Source organism: Scyliorhinus torazame, chromosome 23 (genome assembly GCF_047496885.1).
Source record: "Scyliorhinus torazame isolate Kashiwa2021f chromosome 23, sScyTor2.1, whole genome shotgun sequence".
NCBI lineage: Eukaryota > Metazoa > Chordata > Chondrichthyes > Carcharhiniformes > Scyliorhinidae > Scyliorhinus > Scyliorhinus torazame.
Window position 1 is genome coordinate 53,926,119 of NC_092729.1, and position 26,531 is coordinate 53,952,649.

At 52.5% G+C, this 26,531-nt stretch overlaps 1 long non-coding RNA gene across 1 annotated transcript in view; it reads left to right on the top strand.

Annotated features, from left to right (window-relative positions):
• The first annotated feature begins 6,911 nt into the window (after positions 1-6,911).
• LOC140399754 (uncharacterized) overlaps positions 6,912-26,531 on the top strand; it is a 251,162-nt gene continuing 231,542 nt past the window's right edge. The window contains exon 1 of the long non-coding RNA XR_011937849.1: positions 6,912-7,057. This is a non-coding gene — a long non-coding RNA (uncharacterized lncRNA). The remainder of the gene's footprint in view (positions 7,058-26,531) is intronic.

Sequence of the window (26,531 nt, forward strand, 5' to 3'; positions counted from 1 at the left end):
TGACGTGGAAGCACAAGAACATAATAAGGGACAGACTGAGCTGGGGAAAAGAGACAGGTGCAGGGTCACGATCATGTTTATTAGCCAACTGCGAAGCTGAAAGACCCATGTTCAGAATAATGGTCAGACTTATAAGCAAGTGGAAAAACTGTGAGACACTTGTACAGAATAAGGGACACCCATAGCTGACTGGTGAAGTAGCAAAATATGGTTACAGAATCAGGGCCCTGTATAAAGCTATCTGGTGAACTAGGAAACACATTTACACATTCAGGGTCGTGCCTGGGAAGTAGGTAATCAGATTTCCCGATTTCTTAGTTTAACTCGATTTGATCAACCTCCGTAATCATTCGCCTTCCCAGCAATTTAATTCTACTTGAAAGCATTTACATTATGTGTATCACTCATGAGCGAAATGTACAAATCCACGCTCGCTCGCTCTGCTCAGCTGGGACGTTTCAAGCTTTTCACACACCCTGTTCTGCAGAGTGAACTCCATTCACTTCGTCAAAAGAGATGATCCGATAATTGGCCCAATTCCTCCTTTTCTCTCTGACGCGTTGATGAGATAACGGAGCGTGAGGTATAATTCTACAATCCAAAGGGGTAATTCCAAAAAACAGAGATCTTTTGAAGATTGTAATTTAGATATCTGAAAAGTTGCCATCCACTGACAATGACCCTATAAATGGAAGGACGTTCCTGTGGATCTCACAAACTGCAGCCCTATTCATTTCTCCGCTACTGACGCCCGGGTATTCTTTTATTAATTGACGGGATGTGGGCGTCGCTGGTTAGACCAGCATTTATTGCTCTTCCCTCGTTGCCCTTCAGAGGTTGGTGTGAGTTGCCTTCTTGAACCGCTGCAGTCATTAAGGAGTATGCACATCCACTGTGCTGTTAGGGATTGTTCCAGAATTTTATCCCAACGATAGCTAAGGAACAGCGACATATTTCCAAGTCGGGGTAGTGAATGAGTTGGAGGGAAATCTCCAAGTGGTGGGGTTCCCATTTATCTAATAGTTGTTCAGTCCCTGCTCCTGATTCAAGAATATGTTTCCTCGTATCTCTGTCATTTTGAACTTTTGCTCTCTTGTAAATACTGAAACAAAGTCATTCTAAAGTATGTTTGTCATTTCCTTATTTTAATTGACGACTGCACAGTTAACAGGTAACAGTTAACAGGGAACGACCTCCTCTCCAACCAGTTTCCTTTATATAATTTAATTGTAAACAGTTCTTGTAATGATTTTGATATTATTGCGAGTGTTTTTTCATGCTCCATTTATCTGTATTTTTCTCTTGGTATGTCACCATTTACAAGTGTGACAATCTCGCTTCCATGTGTCTGTCCTGGCTGCTAGATCGTAACACAGAAGTTACATTCCTAGCTGGAGTCATTCAATCTATTTTTCATACTCGATTTGTATGGAAATAATATAAATAATGCCATAAGCTGTATACGGTCCTTCTGATTTAATTTAATTTAACCTATACGATAATATTTCCTATTACACTGAGACAGAGAGAAGCCTTCTTCTGAGATTCTACAGCAGCAGTGCGACAGAGCGCAGCTTCTGTCTGAGCTTCCACTGCAGCACTGAGACAGAGAGCAGCTTCTGTCTGAGCTTTCACTGCAGCACTGAGACAGAGAGCAGCTTCTGTCTGAGCTTTCACTGCAGCACTGAGACAGAGAGCAGCTTCTGTCTGAGCTTTCACTGCAGCATTGAGACAGAGAGCAGCTTCTGTCTGAGCTTTCTCTGCAGCACTGAGACAGAGCGCAGCTTCTGTCTGAGGTTTCACTGCAGCACTGAGACACAGAGTAGCTTCTGTCTGAGCTTTCACTGCAGCACTGAGACAGAGAGCAGCTTCTGTCTGAGCTTTCACTGCAGCACTGAGACAGAGAGCAGCTTCTGTCTGAGCTTTCACTGCAGCACTGAGACAGAGAGCAGCTTCTGTCTGAGCTTTCACTGCAGCACTGAGACAGAGAGCAGCTTCTGTCTGAGCTTTCACTGCAGCATTGAGACAGAGAGCAGCTTATGTCTGAGCTTTCACTGCAGCACTGAGACAGAGAGCAGCTTCTGTCTGAGCTTTCACTGCAGCACTGAGACAGAGCGCAGCTTCTGTCTGAGGTTTCACTGCAGCACTGAGACACAGAGTAGCTTCTGTCTGAGCTTTCACTGCAGCACTGAGACAGAGAGCAGCTTCTGTCTGAGCTTTCACTGCAGCACTGAGACAGAGAGCAGCTTCTGTCTGAGCTTTCACTGCAGCACTGAGACAGAGAGCAGCTTCTGTCTGAGCTTTCACTGCAGCACTGAGACAGAGAGCAGCTTCTGTCTGAGCTTTCACTGCAGCATTGAGACAGAGAGCAGCTTCTGTCTGAGCTTTCACTGCAGCATTGAGACAGAGAGCAGCTTCTGTCTGAGCTTTCACTGCGCACTGTGACAGAGAGCAGCTTCTGTCTGAGCTTTCACTGCAGTACTGAGACAGAGAGCAGCTTCTGTCTGAGCTTTCACTGCAGCACTGAGACAGAGAGCAGCTTCTGTCTGAGCTTTCACTGCAGCACTGCGACAGAGAGCAGCTTCTGTCTGAGCTTTCACTGCAGCATTGAGACAGAGAGCAGCTTCTGTCTGAGCTTTCACTGCAGCACTGAGACAGAGAGCAGCTTCTGTCTGAGCTTTCACTGCAGCACTGAGACAGAGAGCAGCTTCTGTCTGAGCTTTCACTGCAGCACTGAGACAGAGAGCAGCTTCTGTCTGAGCTTTCACTGCAGCATTGAGACAGAGAGCAGCTTCTGTCTGAGCTTTCACTGCAGCACTGAGAGAGAGCGCAGCTTCTGTCTGAGCTTTCACTGCAGCACTGCGACAGAGAGCAGCTTCTGTCTGAGCTTTCACTGCAGCATTGAGACAGAGAGCAGCTTCTGTCTGAGCTTTCACTGCAGCACTGAGACAGAGAGCAGCTTCTGTCTCAGCTTTCACTGCAGCACTGAGACAGAGAGCAGCTTCTGTCTGAGCTTTCACTGCAGCATTGAGACAGAGAGCAGCTTCTGTCTGAGCTTTCACTGCAGCACTGAGACAGAGAGCAGCTTCTGTCTCAGCTTTCACTGCAGCACTGAGACAGAGAGCAGCTTCTGTCTGAGCTTTCACTGCAGCACTGAGACAGAGCGCAGCTTCTGTCTGAGCTTTCACTGCAGCACTGAGACAGAGAGCAGCTTCTGTCTGAGCTTTCACTGCAGCACTGAGACAGAGAGCAGCTTCTGTCTGAGCTTTCACTGCAGCACTGCGACAGATAGCAGCTTCTGTCTGAGCTTTCACTGCAGCACTGGGACAGAGAGCAGCTTCTGTCTGAGCTTTCAATGCAGCACTGAGACAGAGCAGCTTCTGTCTGAGCTTTCACTGCAGCATTGAGACAGAGAGCAGCTTCTGTCTGAGCTTTCACTGCAGCATTGAGACAGAGAGCAGCTTCTGTCTGAGCTTTCACTGCAGCACTGGGACAGAGAGCAGCTTCTGTCTGAGCTTTCACTGCAGCACTGAGACAGAGAGCGCAGCTTCTGTCTGAGCTTTCACTGCAGCACTGAGACAGAGAGCAGCTTCTGTCTGAGCTTTCACTGCAGCACTGAGACAGAGAACAACTTCTGTCTGAGCTTTCACTGCAGCACTGAGACAGAGAGCAGCTTCTGTCTGAGCTTTCACTGCGCACTGAGACAGAGAGCAACTTCTGTCTGAGCTTTCACTGCAGCACTGAGACAGAGAGCAGCTTCTGTCTGAGCCTTCACTGCAGCATTGAGACAGAGAGCAGCTTCTGTCTGAGCTTTCACTGCAGCACTGAGACAGAGAGCAGCTTCTGTCTGAGCTTTCACTGCAGCACTGAGACAGAGAGCAGCTTCTGTCTGAGCTTTCACTGCAGCACTGAGACAGAGAGCAGCTTCTGTCTGAGCTTTCACTGCAGCATTGAGACAGAGAGCAGCTTCTGTCTGAGCTTTCACTGCAGCACTGAGAGAGAGCGCAGCTTCTGTCTGAGCTTTCACTGCAGCACTGCGACAGAGAGCAGCTTCTGTCTGAGCTTTCACTGCAGCATTGAGACAGAGAGCAGCTTCTGTCTGAGCTTTCACTGCAGCACTGAGACAGAGAGCAGCTTCTGTCTCAGCTTTCACTGCAGCACTGAGACAGAGAGCAGCTTCTGTCTGAGCTTTCACTGCAGCATTGAGACAGAGAGCAGCTTCTGTCTGAGCTTTCACTGCAGCACTGAGACAGAGAGCAGCTTCTGTCTCAGCTTTCACTGCAGCACTGAGACAGAGAGCAGCTTCTGTCTGAGCTTTCACTGCAGCACTGAGACAGAGCGCAGCTTCTGTCTGAGCTTTCACTGCAGCACTGAGACAGAGAGCAGCTTCTGTCTGAGCTTTCACTGCAGCACTGAGACAGAGAGCAGCTTCTGTCTGAGCTTTCACTGCAGCACTGCGACAGATAGCAGCTTCTGTCTGAGCTTTCACTGCAGCACTGGGACAGAGAGCAGCTTCTGTCTGAGCTTTCAATGCAGCACTGAGACAGAGCAGCTTCTGTCTGAGCTTTCACTGCAGCATTGAGACAGAGAGCAGCTTCTGTCTGAGCTTTCACTGCAGCATTGAGACAGAGAGCAGCTTCTGTCTGAGCTTTCACTGCAGCACTGGGACAGAGAGCAGCTTCTGTCTGAGCTTTCACTGCAGCACTGAGACAGAGAGCGCAGCTTCTGTCTGAGCTTTCACTGCAGCACTGAGACAGAGAGCAGCTTCTGTCTGAGCTTTCACTGCAGCACTGAGACAGAGAACAACTTCTGTCTGAGCTTTCACTGCAGCACTGAGACAGAGAGCAGCTTCTGTCTGAGCTTTCACTGCGCACTGAGACAGAGAGCAACTTCTGTCTGAGCTTTCACTGCAGCACTGAGACAGAGAGCAGCTTCTGTCTGAGCCTTCACTGCAGCATTGAGACAGAGAGCAGCTTCTGTCTGAGCTTTCACTGCAGCACTGAGACAGAGAGCAGCTTCTGTCTGAGCTTTCACTGCAGCACTGAGACAGAGAGCAGCTTCTGTCTGAGCTTTCACTGCAGCACTGAGACAGAGAGCAGCTTCTGTCTGAGCTTTCACTGCAGCATTGAGACAGAGAGCAGCTTCTGTCTGAGCTTTCACTGCAGCACCGAGACAGAGAGCAGCTTCTGTCTGAGCTTTCACTGCAGCACTGAGACAGAGAGCAACTTCTGTCTGAGCTTTCACTGCAGCATTGAGACAGAGAGCAGCTTCTGTCTGAGCTTTCACTGCAGCATTGAGACACAGAGCAGCTTATGTCTGCGCTTTCACTGCAGCACTGAGACAGAGAGCAGCTTCTGTCTGAGCTTTCACTGCAGCACTGAGACAGAGAGCAGCTTCTGTCTGAGCTTTCACTGCAGCACTGAGACAGAGAGCAGCTTCTGTCTGAGCTTTCACTGCAGCACTGAGACAGAGAGCAGCTTCTGTCTGAGCTTTCACTGCAGCACTGAGACAGAGAGCAGCTTCTGTCTGAGCTTTCACTGCAGCACTGAGACAGAGAGCAGCTTCTGTCTGAGCTTTCACTGCAGCACTGAGACAGAGAGCAGCTTCTGTCTGAGCTTTCACTGCAGCACTGAGACAGAGAGCAGCTTCTGTCTGAGCTTTCACTGCAGCACTGAGACAGTGAGCAGCTTCTGTCTGAGCTTTCACTGCAGCACTGAGACAGAGAGCAGCTTCTGTCTGAGCTTTCACTGCAGCACTGAGACAGAGAGCAGCTTCTGTCTGAGCTTTCACTGCAGCACTGAGACAGAGAGCAGCTTCTGTCTGAGCTTTCACTGCAGCACTGAGACAGAGAGCAGCTTCTGTCTGAGCTTTCACTGCAGCACTGAGACAGAGAGCAGCTTCTGTCTGAGCTTTCACTGCAGCACTGAGACAGAGAGCAGCTTCTGTCTGAGCTTTCATTGCAGCACTGAGACAGAGAGCAGCTTCTGTCTGAGCTTTCACTGCAGCACTGAGACAGAGAGCAGCTTCTGTCTGAGCTTTCACTGCAGCACTGAGACAGAGAGCAGCTTCTGTCTGAGCTTTCACTGCAGCACTTTGTCAGAGAGTAGCTTCTGTCTGTGTTTTCCTGCTGCCCCGTTGGTCACAAGCACAGTGGTTTCGATACTGCGGCCTGGTTACGTGATCGCTGATTTTCCTCTGCACCGTGACCGCATTAATTCACCAACTTCAACATCTGCACTCGTTAATGTGGGAAAGCTTTGTGCTGTTTATGTGTGTGTGATATGACGGGATGGGGATCAGGAAGGGGTGGGTATCGAATTGGTCATGGAAAGATGCAATAGTCAAACACTGAGGATAATGCCATTCACTTGCAAAACGATATCCATGGGGCAGCAGAATGGACAGGGAAGAGGCAGCTGGAAAATAAAACAGAGAGATGTGAGGTGATGGATTTTCACAAAAGTTACAGGGAGAGAGTGTACGGAAATAATGTCTCAATTATGAAGAGTGCCCACAATGTCTGGACCTGCACATGGATAGCATATATAGATAGCCGTATCCACCGAGATAGGAATTCTAAAATCAGATGTGCTCTTACCCTTCCCAAAAATGGCAGTTCATCCAAATCCATGAAGATTTTTACAGGCAGTATATGTCTATGTGCACTCTAAGCACAGCTCCCTGAAGGACGACTGAAAGGCTGTCAGCAACAGGCTCACACCAGGTGGAACAGAAGCGAGATTCACTGCAGATCCCTTTGAATTGTTCGGCTGAATCGGTGTGTGGGTATCGTTTTGCTGAAGGCGACATTCATAGAAATAAGGCACCACGCAGGAAAACAAATTTTCAAATGACATCACCAGAAACCAGGCACGTCCGCTCGTGTGATTATAAACGCAACATAACTACGTGAGTAGATAGAGAGGAGATCTACCAGCATTCTGACCGTAACTCTGACAGACCCCAGCGAAGATGCAGAAAGCGTTGTTCCTGGTGCTTGTACTTCTAGTGCTGACTCAGCACAATCCTACTGGAGCGAAAGCAAGCAAGAAAGGAAGTAAGAATCTGTAAATTTCGCCAATACAAAAGCAGCTGGAGTTCATACCGCTTAATTTTAAATCGATTGCATTTTCTTGAAGTGTAATGGTTTGATTGGTTAAGAGATTGTGAGATTCGAAAACAAACTGAAGAATTCACTCCAAGCTATCTCCTTCAGTAATTCTCTGGTGGTTTCCTGACTGTCTGAGCGCTTCGTGAGGCTTGTTGGTGTTGGGATCTGATCCACACAGGCCAATATTGAAAACAGAAATTACTGGGCGGGGTGACGTTGCTGGGTCTCAATGGGACCATTGATCTGGATAGAAAACCCTAAAATTGTCCTCATTGCCTTATTCACACTTGCTGCTCCCGATCACTGTCATCTGATACAGATTGTGAAGTGTGGACTGTGTGTGAGGATAGAGTTAGAGTCTCCTTCAGGCCCTTTCTCCCCACACTAATTGTCTAGCCTCAGATGTAGAAATGGGGAATTAGAAGCGAGGCTGAAGTTTTCTATTGCAAAAGTCCCCAGACAGGTGGGACCTTTTCATTATGAGATGTGGAATAGATACTGAACGCGCAATCCCGAGAAACGGGTTTCCAATTCTTCCACGGCAGGTGATGGAATTTGAATCTTATCAGCATCATGAAATCATTGTCGCTGCTTTTATAACCCATCTGGTTGAGTCATCTCCTGGGCCGCACTGGCCTACCCGTGACTCCAGGCCAACTTGAATGGTCTGGCAAGGCCCTCAGCAACTAAGTGCATGGGATGGGAAACAAATGCTGGTCGTGCCAACAATGCCCATATCACACGGAAGAATAAAGCAAAAAGAAAAATATCAATGGGTAGAGCGATGAAAATAGATTGAACCAGATGCATTCAGCTGGATTAACACTGTCCCTTTCATAATGATGTGGGGTGTGAGAAGGTGGATTAAATAAATATGACAAGGGGTGAAATGATTCATTGTCAATAACTGGGGCCAGTCTTTGTCTAAATTGGGAGTTGATGAATGTTTGTGGGTTGATGTCCCAGTCCAGTACATGGAGCTGAGCACTGCGGGAATGCTGCACTGTTCTGGTTGGTGTCCCAGTCCCGTACATGGAGCTGAGCACTGCGGGAATGCTGCACTGTTGTGGTTGGTGTCCCAGTCCAGTACATGGAGCTGAGCACTGCGGGAATGCTGCACTGTTGTGGTTGGTGTCACAGTCCAGTACATGGAGCTGAGCACTGCGGGAATGCTCCACTGTTCTGGTTGGTGTCCCAGTCCAGTACATGGAGCTGAGCACTGCGGGAATGCTGCACTGTTGTGGTTGGTGTCCCAGTCCAGTGCATGGAGCTGAGCACTGCGGGAATGCTCCACTGTTCTGGTTGGTGTCCCAGTCCAGTACATGGAGCTGAGCACTGCGGGAATGCTGCACTGTTGTGGTTTGATGTCCCAGTCCAGTACATGGAGCTGAGCACTGCGGGAATGCTGCACTGTTGTGGTTGGTGTCCCAGTCCAGTACATGGAGCTGAGCACTGCGGGAATGCTGCACTGTTGTGGTTTGATGTCCCGCACCAGTACATGTAGCTGAGCACTGCGGGAATGCTGCACTGTTGTGGTTGGTGTCCCAGTCCAGTGCATGGAGCTGAGCACTGCGGGAATGCTGCACTGTTGTGGTTTGATGTCCCGCACCAGTACATGGAGCTGAGCACTGCGGGAATGCTGCACTGTTGTGGTTGGTGTCCCAGTCCAGTACATGGAGCTCAGCACTGCGGAATACTCCACTGTTGTGGTTGGTGTCCCAGTCCAGTACATGGAGCAGAGCACTGCGGGAATGCTGCACTGTTGTGGTTTGATGTCCCGCACCAGTACATGGAGCTGAGCACTGCGGGAATGCTGCACTGTTGTGGTTGGTGTCCCAGTCCAGTACATGGAGCTGAGCACTGCGGGAATGCTGCACTGTTGTGGTTGGTGTCCCAGTCCTGTACATGGAGCAGAGCACTGCGGGAATGCTGCACTGTTGTGGTTGGTGTCCCAGTCCAGTTCATGGAGCTGAGCACTGCGGGAATGCTGCACTGTTGTGGTTTGATGTCCCGCACCAGTACATGGAGCTGAGCACTGCGGGAATGCTGCACTGTTGTGGTTGGTGTCCCAGTCCAGTACATGGAGCTCAGCACTGCGGAATACTCCACTGTTGTGGTTGGTGTCCCAGTCCAGTACATGGAGCAGAGCACTGCGGGAATGCTGCACTGTTGTGGTTGGTGTCCCAGTCCAGTACATGGAGCTGAGCACTGCGGGAATGCTGCACTGTTGTGGTTGGTGTCCCAGTCCAGTACACGGAGCTGAGCACTGCGGGAATGCTGCACTGTTGTGGTTGGTGTCCCAGTCCAGTACATGGAGCTGAGCACTGCGGGAATGCTGCACTGTTGTGGTTGGTGTCCCAGTCCAGTACATGGAGCTGAGCACTGCGGGAATGCTGCACTGTTGTGATTGGTGTCCCAGTCCAGTACATGGAGCTCAGCACTGCGAGAACGCTGCACTGTTGTGCTTTGATGTCCCGCCCCAGTACATGGAGCTGAGCACTGCGAGAACGCTGCACTGTTGTGGTTGGTGTCCCAGTCCAGTACATGGAGCTGAGCACTGCGGGAATGCTGCACTGTTGTGGTTGATGTCCCGCCCCAGTACATGGAGCTGAGCACTGCGGGAATGCTGCACTGTTGTGATTGGTGTCCCAGTCCAGTACATGGAGCTCAGCACTGCGGGAATGCTCCACTGTTGTGGTTTGATGTCCCGCCCCAGTACATGGAGCTCAGCACTGCGGGAACGCTGCACTGTTGTGGATTGATGTCCCAGTCCAGTGCACGGAGCTGAGCACTGCGGGAATACTCCACTGTTGTGGTTGGTGTCCCAGTCCAGTACATGGAGCTGAGCACTGCGGGAATGCTGCACTGTTGTGATTGGTGTCCCAGTCCAGTACATGGAGCTCAGCACTGCGAGAACGCTGCACTGTTGTGGTTTGATGTCCCGCACCAGTACATGGAGCTGAGCACTGCGGGAATGCTGCACTGTTGTGGTTGTTGTCACAGCCCAGTGCACGGAGCTGAGCACTGCGGGAATGCTCCACTGTTGTGTTTGGTGTCCCAGTCCAGTACATGGAGCTGAGCACTGCGGGAATGCTGCACTGTTGTGGTTGGTGTCCCAGTCCAGTACATGGAGCTGAGCACTGCGGGAATGCTGCACTGTTGTGGTTGTTGTCACAGCCCAGTGCACGGAGCTGAGCACTGCGGGAATGCTCCACTGTTGTGTTTGGTGTCCCAGTCCAGTACATGGAGCTCAGCACTGCGAGAACGCTGCACTGTTGTGGTTTGATGTCCCGCACCAGTACATGGAGCTGAGCACTGCGGGAATGCTGCACTGTTGTGGTTGTTGTCACAGCCCAGTGCACGGAGCTGAGCACTGCGGGAATGCTCCACTGTTGTGTTTGGTGTCCCAGTCCAGTACATGGAGCTGAGCACTGCGGGAATGCTGCACTGTTGTGGTTGGTGTCCCAGTCCAGTACATGGAGCTGAGCACTGCGGGAATGCTGCACTGTTGTGGTTGTTGTCACAGCCCAGTGCACGGAGCTGAGCACTGCGGGAATGCTCCACTGTTGTGTTTGGTGTCCCAGTCCAGTACATGGAGCTGAGCACTGCGGGAATGCTGCACTGTTGTGATTGGTGTCACAGCCCAGTGCACGGGGCTGAGCACTGCGGGAATGCTGCACTGTTGTGGTTGGTGTCCCAGTCCAGTACATAGAGCTGAGCACTGCGGGAATGCTGCACTGTTGTGGTTGGTGTCCCAGTCCAGTACATGGAGCTGAGCACTGCGGGAATGCTGCACTGTTGTGGTTGGTGTCACAGCCCAGTACATGGAGCTGAGCACTGCGGGAATGCTGCACTGTTGTGGTTGGTGTCCCAGTCCAGTACATGGAGCTGAGCACTGCGGGAATGCTGCACTGTTGTGGTTGTTGTCCCAGTCCAGTACATGGAGCTGAGCACTGCGGGAATGCTCCACTGTTGTGGTTGGTGTCCCAGTCCAGTACATGGAGCTGAGCACTGCGGGAATGCTGCACTGTTGTGGTTTGATGTCCCAGTCCAGTACATGGAGCTGAGCACTGCGGGAATGCTGCACTGTTGTGGTTGGTGTCCCAGTCCAGTACATGGAGCTGAGCACTGCGGGAATGCTGCACTGTTGTGGTTGGTGTCCCAGTCCAGTACATGGAGCTGAGCACTGCGGGAATGCTCCACTGTTGTGGTTGGTGTCCCAGTCCAGTGCACGGAACTGAGCACTGCGGGAATGCTGCACTGTTGTGGTTGGTGTCCCAGTCCAGTACATGGAGCTGAGCACTGCGGGAGTGCGGCACTGTTGTGGTTGGTGTCCCAGTCCAGTACATGGAGCTGAGCACTGCGGGAATGCTGCACTGTTGTGGTTGGTGTCCTAGTCCAGTACATGGAGCTGAGCACTGCGGGAATGCTGCACTGTTGTGGTTGGTGTCCCAGTCCAGTACATGGAGCTGAGCACTGCGGGAATGCTCCACTGTTGTGGTTGGTGTCCCAGTCCAGTACATGGAGCTGAGCACTGCGGGAATGCTGCACTGTTGTGGTTGGTGTCCCAGTCCAGTACACGGAGCTGAGCACTGCGGGAGTGCTGCACTGTTGTGGTTGGTGTCCCACTCCAGTACATGGAGCTGAGCACTGCGGGAATGCGGCACTGTTGTGGTTTGATGTCCCGCCCCAGTACATGGAGCTGAGCACTGCGGGAATGCTGCACTGTTGTGGTTGGTGTCCCAGTCCAGTGCATGGAGCTGAGCACTGCGGGAATGCTGCACTGTTGTGGTTTGATGTCCCAGTCCAGTACATGGAGCTCAGCACTGCGGGAATGCTACACTGTTGTGGTTTGATGTCCCGCACCAGTACATGTAGCTCAACACTGCGGGAGTGCTGCACTGTTGTGCATTGAAGTCCCACTCCAGTACATGGAGCTGAGCACTGCGGGAATGCGGCACTGTTGTGGTTTGATGTCCCGCACCAGTACATGTAGCTCAACACTGCGGGAGTGCTGCACTGTTGTGCATTGAAGTCCCACTCCAGTACATGGAGCTCAACACTGCGGGAATGCTGCACTGTTGTGGTTTGATGTCCCGCACCAGTACATGGAGCTCAGCACCGCGGGAGTGCTGCATTGTTGTGGATTGATGTCCCACTCCAGTACATGGAGCTCAGCACTGCGAGAGCGCTGCATTGTTGTGCATTGATGTCCCAGTCTAATACATGGAGCTCAGCACTGCGAGTGCGCTGCATTGTTGTGGATTGATGTCCCAGTCTAATACGTGGAGCTCAGCACTGCGAGAGCGCTGCATTGTTGTGCATTGATGTCCCACTCCAGTACATGGAGCTCAGCACTGCGGGAGTGCTGCACTGTTGTGCATTGATGTCCCACTCCAGTACATGGAGCTCAGCACTGCGGGAGTGCTGCACTGTTGTGGATTGATGTCTCTCTCCAGCATATGGAGCTCAGCACTGCGGGAGCGATGCATTGTTGTGCATTGATGTCCCACTCCAGTATATGGAGCTCAGCACTGCGGGAGCGCTGCATTGTTGAGCATTGATGTCCCACTCCAGTAGATGGAGCTCAACACTGCGGGAGTGCTGCACTGTTGTGGATTGATGTCCCACACCAGTACATGGAGTTCAGCACTGCGGGAGTGCGGCACTGTTGTGTCTTGATGTTTCACACCAGTACTTAGAGCTCAGCACTGCGAGAACGCTGCACTGTTGTGGATTGATGTCCCACACCAGTACATGGAGCTCAGCACTGCGGGAGTGCGGCACTGTTGTGTCTTGATAATTCACACAAATACTTGGAGCTCAGCATCGCGCGAACGCTGCACTGTTGTGGGTTAATGTGCACTCCAGTACATGAAGCTCAGCACTGCGCGAGTGCTGCACCGATGTGTGTTAATGCTCCACTCCAGTACATGACGTTCAGCACTTCCAGAGTGCAGCACTGTTTAAGTAGATGCCCCCTCCAGGACTCGGGGAGCTCAGCACTGCGAGAGCGCGGTATTATTGTGGATTGATGTCCCAGTCTAATACATGGGCCTCAGCACTGCGAGAGCGCTGCATTGTTGTGGATTGATGTCCCACTCCAGTACTCAGAGCAGAACTGCGGGAGCGCTGCATTGTTGTGAATTGATGTCCCACTCCTGTACATGGAGCTCAGCACTGCGGGAGCGCTGCGTTGTTGTGAATTGATGTCCCTGCTAATACATGGTGCTCCGCACTGCGGGAGCGTTGCATTATTTTGGATTGATGTCCCACTCTAATACATGGAGCTCAGCACTGCCAGAGTGCTGCATTGTTGTGGGTGGAATTCTCACTCTCGTACAAGGAGCTCAGTCATGTGGGAGCGCTGCATTGTGGTGTATTAATGTCCCACTCCAGTCCATGGAGCTCAGCACTGCGGGAGCGCTGCATTGTTGTGAATTGATGTCCCACTCCAGTACATGGAGCTCAGCACTGCGGGAGTGCTGCATTGTTTTGGATTGATGTCCCAGTCTAATACAGGGAGCTCAGCACTGCGGGAGCGCTGCATTGTTGTGGATTGATGTCCCAGTCTAATACACGGAGCTCAGCACTGCGGGAGCGCTGCATTGTTGTGGATTGATGTTTCACTCCAGCACATGGAGCTCAGCACTGCGGGACCGCTGCATTTTTTTGGATTGATGTCCCACTCCAGTACACGGAGCAGCACTGCGGGAGCGCTGCATTGTTGTGGGTTGATGTCCCAGTCTAATACATGGAGCTCAGCACTGCGGGAGCGCTGCATTGTTGTGGATTGATGTCCCACTCCAGTACATGGAGCACAGCACTGCGGGAGCGCTGCATTGTTGTGGATTGATGTCCCAGTCTAATACACGGAGCTCAGCACTGCGGGAGCGCTGCATTGTTGTGGATTGATGTTTCACTCCAGCACATGGAGCTCAGCACTGCGGGACCGCTGCATTTTTTTGGATTGATGTCCCACTCCAGTATACGGAGCAGCACTGCGGGAGCGCTGCATTGTTGTGGGTTGGTGTCCCAGCCTAATAAATGGAGCTCAGCACTGCGGGAGCGCTGCATTGTTGTGGATTGATGTCCCAGTCGAATACATGGAGCTCAGCACTGCGGGAGCGCTGCATTGTTGTGGATTGATGTCCCACTCCAGTACACGGAGCTCAGCACTGCGAGAGCGCTGCACTGTTGTGGATTGATGTCCCACTCCAGTACATGGAGATCCGCACTGCGAGATCGCTGCATTGTTGTGGAATTATGTCCCAGTCTAATGCATGGAGCTCAGCACTGCGGGAGTGCTGCACTGTTGTGGATTGATGTATCATTCCAGTACACGGAGCTCAGCACTGCGGGAGCGCTGCATTGTTGTGGATTGATGTCCCACTCTAATTCATGGAGCTCAGCACTGCGGTAGCGCTGCATTGTTTTGGATTGATGTCCCACTCCAGTACATGGAGCTCCGCACTGCGAGAGCGCTGCATTGGTGTGGATTGATGTCCCCTCCAGTACATGGAGCAGCACTGCGGGAGCGCTGCAGTGTTGTGGATTGATGTCCCACTCCAGTACATGGAGCTCCGCACTGCGAGAGCGCTGCATTGGTGTGGATTGATGTCCCCCCCCCAGTACATGGAGCAGTACTGCGTGAGCGCTGCATTGTTGTGGATTGATGTCCCACTCCAGTACATGGAGCACAGCACTGCGGGAGCGCTGCATTGTTGTGGATTGATGTCCCAGTCTAATACATGGAGCTCAGCACTGCGGGAGCGCTGCATTGTTGTGGATTGATGTCCCAGTCTAATACATGGAGCAGCACTGCGGGAGCGCTGCATTGTTGTGGATTGATGTCCCACTCCAGTACATGGAGCTCCGCACTGCGAGAGCGCTGCATTGGTGTGGATTGATGTCCCCCCCCCCCAGTACATGGAGCAGTACTGCGTGAGTGCTGCATTGTTGTGGATTGCTGTCCCACTCCAGTACATGGAGCACAGCACTGCGGGAGCGCTGCGTTTTTGTGGATTGATGTCCCAGTCTAATACATGGAGCTCAGCACTGCGGGAGCGCTGCATTGTTGTGGATTGATGTCCCAGTCTAATACATGGAGCTCAGCACTGCGGGAGCGCTGCATTGTTGTGGATTGATGTCCCAGTCTAATACATGGAGCTCAGGACTGCGGGAGCGCTGCATTGTTGTGGATTGATGTCCTCTCCAGTACATGGAGCTCAGCACTGCGAGAGCGGTGCATTGGTGTGGATTGATGTATCATTCCAGTACACGGAGCAGCACTGCGGGAGCGCTGCATTGTTGTGGATTGATGTTTCACTCCAGTACACGGAGCTCAGCACTGCGAGTGCGTTGCATTGTTGTCGATTGATGTCCCAGTCTAATACATGGAGCTCAGCACTGCGGGAGCGCTGCATTGTTGTGGATTGATGTCCCACTCCAGTACACGGAGCTCAGCACTGTGAGAGCGCTGCATTGTTGTGGATTGATGTCCCACTCCAGTACACGGAGCTCAGCACTGCGGGAGCGCTGCATTGTTGTGGATTGATGTCCCAGTCTAAAAGATGGAGCTCAGCTCTGCGGGAGCGCTGCATTGTTGTGGATTGATGTCCCACGCCAGTACACGGAGCAGCACAGCGAGAGCCCTGCATTGTTGTGGATTGATGTCCCGCACCAGTACACACAGCAGCACTGCGGGAGCCCTGCATTGTTGTGGATTGATGTCCCAGTCTAATACATGGGGCTCAGCACTGCGGGAGCGCTGCCTTGTTGTCGATTGATGTCCCACTCCAGTACACGGAGCAGCACTGTGGGAGCGCTGCGTTGTTGTGGATTGATGTCCCACTCCAGTACACGGAGCTCAGCACTGCGGGAGTGCGGCATTGTTGTGGATTGATGTCCCAGTCTAATACATGGTGCTCAGCACTGCGGGAGCGCTGCATTGTTGTGGATTGATGTCCCAGTCTAATACATGGTGCTCAGCACTGCGGGAGCGCTGCATTGTTGTGGATTGATGTCCCACTCCAGTACATGGAGCTCAGCACTGCGAGAGCCCTGCATTGTTGTGGATTGATGTCCCAGTCTAATACATGGAGCTCAGCACTGCGGGAGTGCTGCATTGTTGTGAATTGATGTTTCACTCCAGTACACAAAATTATGAGGGGCATAGACAGAGTGGATAGTCAGAGGCTTTTCCCCAGGGTAGAGGGGTCAATTACTAGGGGGCATAGGTTTAAGGTGAGAGGGGCAAAGTTTAGAGTAGATGTACGAGGCAGGTTTTTTACGCAGAGGGTAGTGGGTGCCTGGAACTCACTACCGGAGGAGGTAGTGGAGGCAGGGACGATAGGGACATTTAAGGGGCATCTTGACAAATATATGAATAGGATGGGAATAGAAGGATACGGACCCAGGAAGTGTAGAAGATTGTAGTTTAGTCGGGCAGTATGGTCGGCACGGGCTTGGAGGGCCGAAGGGCCTGTTCCTGTGCTGTACATTTCTTTGTTCTTTGTTCTTTGTACATGGAGCTCAGCACTGCGGGAGTGCTGCATTGTTGTGAATTGATGTCCCATTCCAGTACATGGAGCTCAGCACTGCGGGAGCGCTGCATTGTTTTGGATTGATGTCCCACTCCAGTACACGGAGCAGCACTGCGGGAGCGCTGCATTGTTGTGGGTTGATGTCCCAGTCTAATACACTGAGCTCAGCACTGCGAGAGCGCTGCATTGTTGTGGATTGATGTTTCACTCCAGTACATGGAGCAGCACTGCGGGAGCGCTGCATTGTTGTGGGTTGATGTCCCAGTCTAATACACGGAGCTCAGGACTGCGAGAGCACTGCATTGTTGTGGATTGATGTTTCACTCCAGTACATGGAGCTCAGCACTGCGGGAGCGCTGCATTTTTTTGGATTGATGTCCCACTCCAGTACACGGAGCAGCACTGCGGGAGCGCTGCATTGTTGTGGATTGATATCCCAGTCGAATACATGGAGCTCAGCACTGCGGGAGTGCTGCACTGTTGTGGATTGATGTCCCGCTCCAGTACATGGAGATCCGCACTGCGACAGCGCTGCATTGTTGTGGATTGATGTCCCAGTCTAATACATGGAGCTCAGCACTGCGGGAGTGCTGCATTGTTGTGGATTGATATCCCAGTCGAATACATGGAGCTCAGCACTGCGGGAGTGCTGCACTGTTGTGGATTGATGTCCCACTCCAGTACATGGAGATCCGCACTGCGAGAGCGCTGCATTGTTGTGGATTGATGTCCCACTCCAGTACACGGAGCTCAGCACTGTGGGAGCGCTGCATTGTTGTGGGTTGATGTCCCACTCTAATACATGGAGCTCAGCACTGCGGGAGCGCTGCATTGTTGTGGATTGATGTCCCACTCTAATACATGGAGCTCAGCACTGCGGGAGCGCTGCATTGTTGTGGATTGATGTCCCACTCCAGTACACGGAGCTCAGCACTCTGAGAGCGCTGCATTGTTGTGGATTGATGTCCCACTCTAATACATGGAGCTCAGCACTGCGGGAGTGCTGCATTGTTGTGGATTGATGTCCCACTCCAGTACACGAAGCTCAGCACTGCGGGAGCGCTGCATTGTTGTGGATTGATGTCCCAGTCTAATAGATGGAGCTCAGCACTGCGGGAGCGCTGCATTGTTGTGGATTGATGTCCCAGTCTAATACATGGGGCTCAGCACTGCGGGAGCGCTGCCTTATTGTCGATTGATGTCCCACTCCAGTACACGGAGCAGCACTGTGGGAGCGCTGCGTTGTTGTGAATTGATGTCCCACTCCAGTACATGGAGCTCAGCACTGCGGGAGCGCTGCATTGTTGTGGATTGATGTCCCAGTCTAATACATGGAGCTCAGCACTGCGAGAGCGCTACATTGTTGTGGATTGATGTCCCACTCCAGTACATGGAGCTCAGCACTGCGAGAGCCCTGCATTGTTGTGGATTGATGTCCCAGTCTAATACATGGAGCTCAGCACTGCGGGAGTGCTGCATTGTTGTGAATTGATGTTTCACTCCAGTACATGGAGCTCAGCACTGCGGGAGTGCTGCATTGTTGTGAATTGATGTCCCACTCCAGTACGTGGAGCTCAGCACTGCGGGAGAGCTGCATTGTTGTGGATTGATGTCCCAGTCTAATACGTGGGGCTCAGCACTGCGGGAGCGCTGCATTGTTTTGGATTGATGTCCCACTCCAGTACACGGAGCAGCACTGCGGGAGCGCTGCATTGTTGTGGGTTGATGTCCCAGTCTAATACACGGAGCTCAGGACTGCGAGAGCACTGCATTGTTGTGGATTGATGTTTCACTCCAGTGCATGGAGCTCAGCACTGCGGGAGCGCTGCATTTTTTTGGATTGATGTCCCACTCCAGTACACGGAGCAGCACTGCGGGAGCGCTGCATTGTTGTGGATTGATATCCCAGTCGAATACATGGAGCTCAGCACTGCGGGAGTGCTGCACTGTTGTGGATTGATGTCCCACTCCAGTACATGGAGATCCGCACTGCGAGAGCGCTGCATTGTTGTGGATTGATGTCCCAGTCTAATACATGGAGCTCAGCACTGCGGGAGTGCTGCATTGTTGTGGATTGATATCCCAGTCGAATACATGGAGCTCAGCACTGCGGGAGTGCTGCACTTTTGTGGATTGATGTCCCACTCCAGTACATGGAGATCCGCACTGCGAGAGCGCTGCATTGTTGTGGGTTGATGTCCCACTCCAGTACACGGAGCTCAGCACTGCGGGAGCGCTGCATTGTTGTGGATTGATGTCCCACTCTAATACATGGAGCTCAGCACTGCGGGAGCGCTGCATTGTTGTGGATTGATGTCCCACTCTAATACATGGAGCTCAGCACTGCGGGAGTGCTGCATTGTTGTGGATTGATGTCCCACTCCAGTACACGGAGCTCAGCACTGTGAGAGCGCTGCATTGTTGTGGATTGATGTCCCACTCCAGTACACGGAGCTCAGCACTGCGGGAGCGCTGCATTGTTGTGGATTGATGTCCCAGTCTAATAGATGGAGCTCAGCACTGCGGGAGCGCTGCATTGTTGTGGATTGATGTCCCACGCCAGTACACAGAGCAGCACTGCGGGAGCCCTGCATTGTTGTGGATTGATGTCCCAGTCTAATACATGGGGCTCAGCACTGCGGGAGCGCTGCCTTGTTGTCGATTGATGTCCCACTCCAGTACACGGAGCAGCACTGTGGGAGCGCTGCGTTGTTGTGAATTGATGTCCCACTCCAGGACATGGAGCTCAGCACTGCGGGAGCGCTGCATTGTTGTGGATTGATGTCCCAGTCTAATACATGGAGCTCAGCACTGCGAGAGCGCTGCATTGTTGTGGATTGATGTCCCACTCCAGTACATGGAGCTCAGCACTGCGAGAGCCCTGCATTGATGTGGATTGATGTCCCACTCCAGTACATGGAGCTCAGCACTGCGGGAGCGCTGCATTGTTGTGAATTGATGTTTCACTCCAGTACATGGAGCTCAGCACTGCGGGAGTGCTGCATTGTTGTGAATTGATGTCCCACTCCAGTACATGGAGCTCAGCACTGCGGGAGCGCTGCATTGTTGTGGATTGATGTCCCAGTCTAATACGTGGGGCTCAGCACTGCGGGAGCGCTGCATTGTTTTGGATTGATGTCCCACTCCAGTACACGGAGCAGCACTGCGGGAGCGCTGCATTGTTGTGGGTTGATGTCCCACTCCAGTACATGGAGCAGCACTGCGGGAGCGCTGCATTGTTGTGGGTTGATGTCCCAGTCTAATACACGGAGCTCAGCACTGCGAGAGCACTGCATAGTTGTGGATTGATGTTTCACTCCAGTACATGGAGCACAGCACTGCGGGAGCGCTGCATTTTTTTGGATTGATGTCCCACTCCAGTACACGGAGCAGCACTGCGGGAGCGCTGCATTGTTGTGGATTGATATCCCAGTCGAATACACGGAGCTCAGCACTGCGAGAGCGCTGCATTGTTGTGGATTGATGTTTCACTCCAGCACATGGAGCAGCACTGCGGGAGCGCTGCATTGTTGTGGGTTGATGTCCCAGTCTAATACACGGAGCTCAGCACTGCGAGAGCACTGCATAGTTGTGGATTGATGTTTCACTCCAGTACATGGAGCACAGCACTGCGGGAGCGCTGCATTTTTTTGGATTGATGTCCCACTCCAGTACACGGAGCAGCACTGCGGGAGCGCTGCATTGTTGTGGATTGATATCCCAGTCGAATACATGGAGCTCAGCACTGCGGGAGTGCTGCACTGTTGTGGATTGATGTCCCACTCCAGTACATGGAGATCCGCACTGCGAGAGCGCTGCATTGTTGTGGATTGATGTCCCAGTCTAATACATGGAGCTCAGCACTGCGGGAGTGCTGCATTGTTGTGGATTGATATCCCAGTCGAATACATGGAGCTCAGCACTGCGGGAGTGCTGCACTGTTGTGGATTGATGTCCCACTCCAGTACATGGAGATCCGCACTGCGAGAGCGCTGCATTGTTGTGGATTGATGTCCCACTCCAGTACACGGAGCTCAGCACTGCGGGAGCGCTGCATTGTTGTGGATTGATGTCCCACTCTAATACATGGAACTCAGCATTGTGGGAGCGCTGCATTGTTGTGGATTGATGTCCCACTCCAGTACATGGAGCTCCGCACTGCGAGAGCGCTGCATTGGTGTGGATTGATATCCCAGTCGAATACATGGAGCTCAGCACTGCGGGAGTGCTGCATTGTTGTGGATTGATGTCCCACTCCAGTACATGGAGATCCGCACTGCGAGAGCGCTGCATTGTTGTGGATTGATGTCCCAGTCTAATACATGGAGCTCAGCACTGCGGGAGTGCTGCACTGTTGTGGATTGATGTATCATTCCAGTACACGGAGCTCAGCACTGCGGGAGCGCTGCATTGTTGTGGATTGATGTCCCAGTCTAATACATGGAGCTCAGCACTGCGGGAGCGCTGCATTGTTGTGGAATGATGTCCCACTCCAGTACATGGAAATCCGCACTGCGAGAGCGCTGCATTGTTGTGGATTGATGTCCCAGTCTAATACATGGGGCTCAGCACTGCGGGAGTGCTGCACTGTTGTGAATTGATGTATCATTCCAGTACACGGAGCTCAGCACTGCGGGAGCGCTGCATTGTTGTGGATTGATGTCCCACTCCAGTACATGGAGCTCCGCACTGCGAGAGCGCTGCATTGGTGTGGATTGATGTCCCCTCCAGTACATGGAGCAGCACTGCGGGAGCGCTGCATTGTTGTGGATTGATGTCCCACTCCAGTACATGGAGCTCCGCACTGCGAGAGCGGTGCATTGGTGTGGATTGATGTCCCCTCCAGTACATGGAGCAGCACTGCGGGAGCGCTGCATTGTTGTGAATTGATGTCCCACTCCAGTACATGGAGCACAGCACTGCGGGAGCGCTGCATTGTTGTGGATTGATGTCCCAGTCTAATACATGGAGCTCAGCACTGCGGGAGCGCTGCATTGTTGTGGATTGATGTCCCACTCCAGGACATGGAGCTCAGCACTGCGGGAGAGCTGCATTGTTGTGGATTGATGTCCCAGTCTAATACATGGAGCTCAGCACTGCGGGAGCGCTGCATTGATGTGGATTGATGTCCCACTCCAGTACGTGGAGCTCAGCACTGCGGGAGAGCTGCATTGTTGTGGATTGATGTCCCAGTCTAATACGTGGGGCTCAGCACTGCGGGAGCGCTGCTTTGTTGTCGATTGATGTCCCACTCCAGTACACGGAGCAGCACTGCGGGAGCGCTGCATTGTTGTGGATTGATGTTTCACTCCAGTACACGGAGCTCAGCACTGCGGGAGCGCTGCATTGTTGTCGATTGCTGTCCCAGTCTAATACATGGAGCTCAGCACTGCGGGAGCGCTGCATTGTTGTGGATTGATGTCCCCTCCTGTACATGGAGCTCAGCACTGCGAGAGCACTGCATTGTTGTGGATTGATGTCCCACTCCAGTACACGGAGCTCAGCACTGCGGGAGCGCTGCATTGTTGTGGATTGGTGTCCCAGTCTAATACATGGAGCTCAGCACTGCGAGTGCGCTGCATTGTTGTGGATTGATGTCCCAGTCTAATACATGGAGCTCAGCACTGCGGGAGCGCTGCACTGTTGTGGATTGATGTCCCAGTCTAATACATGGAGCTCTGCACTGCGGGAGCGCTGCATTATTGTGGATTGATGTCCTCTCCAGTACATGGAGCTCAGCACTTCGGGAGCGCTGCATTGTTGTGAATTGATGTCCCACTCCAGTACACGGAGCTCAGCACTGCGGGAGCGCTGCATTGTTGTGGATTGATGTCCCACTCCAGTACACGGAGCTCAGCACTGCGGGAGCGCTGCATAGTTGTGGATTGATGTCCCAGTCTAATACATGGAGCTCAGCACGGCGAGAGCACTGCATTGTTGTGGATTGATGTTCCAGTCTAATACATGGGGCTCAGCACTGCGGGAGCGCTGCATTGTTGTGGATTGATGTATCACTCCAGTACACGGAGCAGCACTGCGGGAGCGCTGCGTTGTTGTGGATTGATGTCCCAGTCGAATACATGGAGCTCAGCACTGCGAGAGTGCTGCATTGTAGTGGATTGATGTCCCAGTCTAATACACGGAGCTCAGCACTGCGACAGCGCTGCATTGTTGTGGATTGATGTCCCTCTCCAGTACATGGAGCTCAGCACTGCGAGAGCGCTGCATTGTTGTGGATTGATGTCCCACTCCAGTACTCAGAGCAGAAATGCGGGAGCGCTGCATTGTTCTGAATTGATGTCCCACTCCAGTACATGGAGCTCAGCACTGCGGGAGTGCTGCATTGTTTTGGATTGATGTCCCAGTCTAATACACGGAGCTCAGCACTGCGGGAGCGCTGCATTGTTGTGGATTGATGTCCCACTCCAGTACATGGAGCTCAGCACTGCGGGAGTGCTGCATTGTTTTGGATTGATGTCCCAGTCTAATACACGGAGCTCAGCACTGCGGGAGCGCTGCATTGTTGTGGATTGATGTCCCACTCCAGTACACGGAGCAGCACTGCGGGAGCGCTGCATTGTTGTGGGTTGATGTCCCAGTCTAATACACGGAGCTCAGCACTGCGGGAGCGCTGCATTGCTGTGGATTGCTGTCCCAGTCTAATACATGGAGCTCAGCACTGCGAGAGCGCTGCATTGTTGTGGATTGATGTTTCACTCCAGCACATGGAGCTCAGCACTGCGGGACCGCTGCATTTTTTTGGCTTGATGTCCCACTCCAGTACACGGAGCAGCACTGCGGGAGCGCTGCATTGTTGTGGGTTGATGTCCCAGCCTAATAAGTGGAGCTCAGCACTGCGGGAGCGCTGCATTGTTGTGGATTGATGTCCCAGTCGAATACATGGAGCTGAGCACTGCGGGAGCGCTGCATTGTTGTGGATTGATGTCCCACTCCAGTACATGGAGCTCAGCACTGCGAGAGCGCTGCATTGTTGTGGATTGATGTCCCAGTCTAATACATGGAGCTCAGCACTGCGGGAGTGCTGCACTGTTGTGGATTGATGTATCATTCCAGTACACGGAGCTCAGCACTGCGGGAGCGCTGCATTGTTGTGGATTGATGTCCCACTCTAATTCATGGAGCTCAGCACTGCGGGAGCGCTGCATTGTTGTGGATTGATGTCCCACTCCAGTACATGGAGCTCCGCACTGCGAGAGCGCTGCATTGGTGTGGATTGATGTCCCCTCCAGTACATGGAGCAGCACTGCGGGAGCGCTGCATTGTTGTGGATTGATGTCCCACTCCAGTACATGGAGCTCCGCACTACGAGAGCGCTGCATTGTTGTGGATTGATGTCCCACTACAGTACATGGAGCTCAGCACTGCGGGAGAGCTGCATTGTTGTGGATTGATGTCCCAGTCTAATATGTGGGGCTCAGCACTGCGGGATTGCTGCTTTGTTGTCGATTGATGTCCCACTCCAGTACACGGAGCAGCACTGCGGGAGCGCTGCATTGTTGTGGATTGATGTTTCACTCCAGTGCACGGAGCTCAGCACTGCGGGAGCGCTGCATTGTTGTCGATTGATGTCCCAGTCTAATACATGGAGCTCAGCACTGCGGGAGCGCTGCATTGTTGTGGATTGATGTCCCCTCCAGTACATGGGGCTCAGCACTGCGAGAGCACTGCATTGTTGTGGATTGATGTCCCACTCCAGTACACGGAGCTCAACACTGCGGGAGCGCTGCATTGTTGTGGATTGATGTCCCAGTCTAATACATGGTGCTCAGCACTGCGAGTGCGCTGCATTGTTGTGGATTGATGTCCCAGTCTAATACATGGAGCTCAGCACTGCGGGAGCGCTGCACTGTTGTGGATTGATGTCTCAGTCTAATACATGGAGCTCTGCACTGCGGGAGCGCTGCATTATTGTGGATTGATGTCCTCTCCAGTACATGGAGCTCAGCACTGCGGGAGCGCTGCATTGTTGTGGATTGATGTCCCACTCCAGTACACGGAGCTCAGCACTGCGGGAGCGCTGCATTGTTGTGGATTGATGTCCCAGTCTAATAGATGGAGCTCAGCACTGCGGGAGCGCTGCATTGCTGTGGATTGATGTATCATTCCAGTACACGGAGCTCAGCACTGCGGGAGCGCTGCATTGTTGTGAATTGATGTCCCACTCCAGTACACGGAGCTCAGCACTGCGGGAGCGCTGCATTTTTGTGGATTGATGTCCCACTCCAGTACACGGAGCTCAGCACTGCGGGAGCGCTGCATTGTTGTGGATTGATGTCCCAGTCTAATACATGGAGCTCAGCACTGCGAGAGCGATGCATTGTTGTGGATTGATGTTCCAGTCTAATACATGGGGCTCAGCACTGCGGGAGCGCTGCATTATTGTGGATTGATGTATCACTCCAGTACACGGAGCAGCACTGCGGGAGCGCTGCGTTGTTGTGGATTGATGTCCTCTCCAGTACATGGAGCTCTGCACTGCGGGAGCGCTGCATTATTGTGGATTGATGTCCTCTCCAGTACATGGAGCTCAGCACTTCGGGAGCGCTGCATTGTTGTGAATTGATGTCCCACTCCAGTACACGGAGCTCAGCACTGCGGGAGCGCTGCATTGTTGTGGATTGATGTCCCACTCCAGTACACGGAGCTCAGCACTGCGGGAGCGCTGCATAGTTGTGGATTGATGTCCCAGTCTAATACATGGAGCTCAGCACGGCGAGAGCACTGCATTGTTGTGGATTGATGTTCCAGTCTAATACATGGGGCTCAGCACTGCGGGAGCGCTGCATTGTTGTGGATTGATGTATCACTCCAGTACACGGAGCAGCACTGCGGGAGCGCTGCGTTGTTGTGGATTGATGTCCCAGTCGAATACATGGAGCTCAGCACTGCGAGAGTGCTGCATTGTAGTGGATTGATGTCCCAGTCTAATACACGGAGCTCAGCACTGCGACAGCGCTGCATTGTTGTGGATTGATGTCCCTCTCCAGTACATGGAGCTCAGCACTGCGAGAGCGCTGCATTGTTGTGGATTGATGTCCCACTCCAGTACTCAGAGCAGAAATGCGGGAGCGCTGCATTGTTCTGAATTGATGTCCCACTCCAGTACATGGAGCTCAGCACTGCGGGAGTGCTGCATTGTTTTGGATTGATGTCCCAGTCTAATACACGGAGCTCAGCACTGCGGGAGCGCTGCATTGTTGTGGATTGATGTCCCACTCCAGTACATGGAGCTCAGCACTGCGGGAGTGCTGCATTGTTTTGGATTGATGTCCCAGTCTAATACACGGAGCTCAGCACTGCGGGAGCGCTGCATTGTTGTGGATTGATGTCCCACTCCAGTACACGGAGCAGCACTGCGGGAGCGCTGCATTGTTGTGGGTTGATGTCCCAGTCTAATACACGGAGCTCAGCACTGCGGGAGCGCTGCATTGCTGTGGATTGCTGTCCCAGTCTAATACATGGAGCTCAGCACTGCGAGAGCGCTGCATTGTTGTGGATTGATGTTTCACTCCAGCACATGGAGCTCAGCACTGCGGGACCGCTGCATTTTTTTGGCTTGATGTCCCACTCCAGTACACGGAGCAGCACTGCGGGAGCGCTGCATTGTTGTGGGTTGATGTCCCAGCCTAATAAGTGGAGCTCAGCACTGCGGGAGCGCTGCATTGTTGTGGATTGATGTCCCAGTCGAATACATGGAGCTGAGCACTGCGGGAGCGCTGCATTGTTGTGGATTGATGTCCCACTCCAGTACATGGAGCTCAGCACTGCGAGAGCGCTGCATTGTTGTGGATTGATGTCCCAGTCTAATACATGGAGCTCAGCACTGCGGGAGTGCTGCACTGTTGTGGATTGAT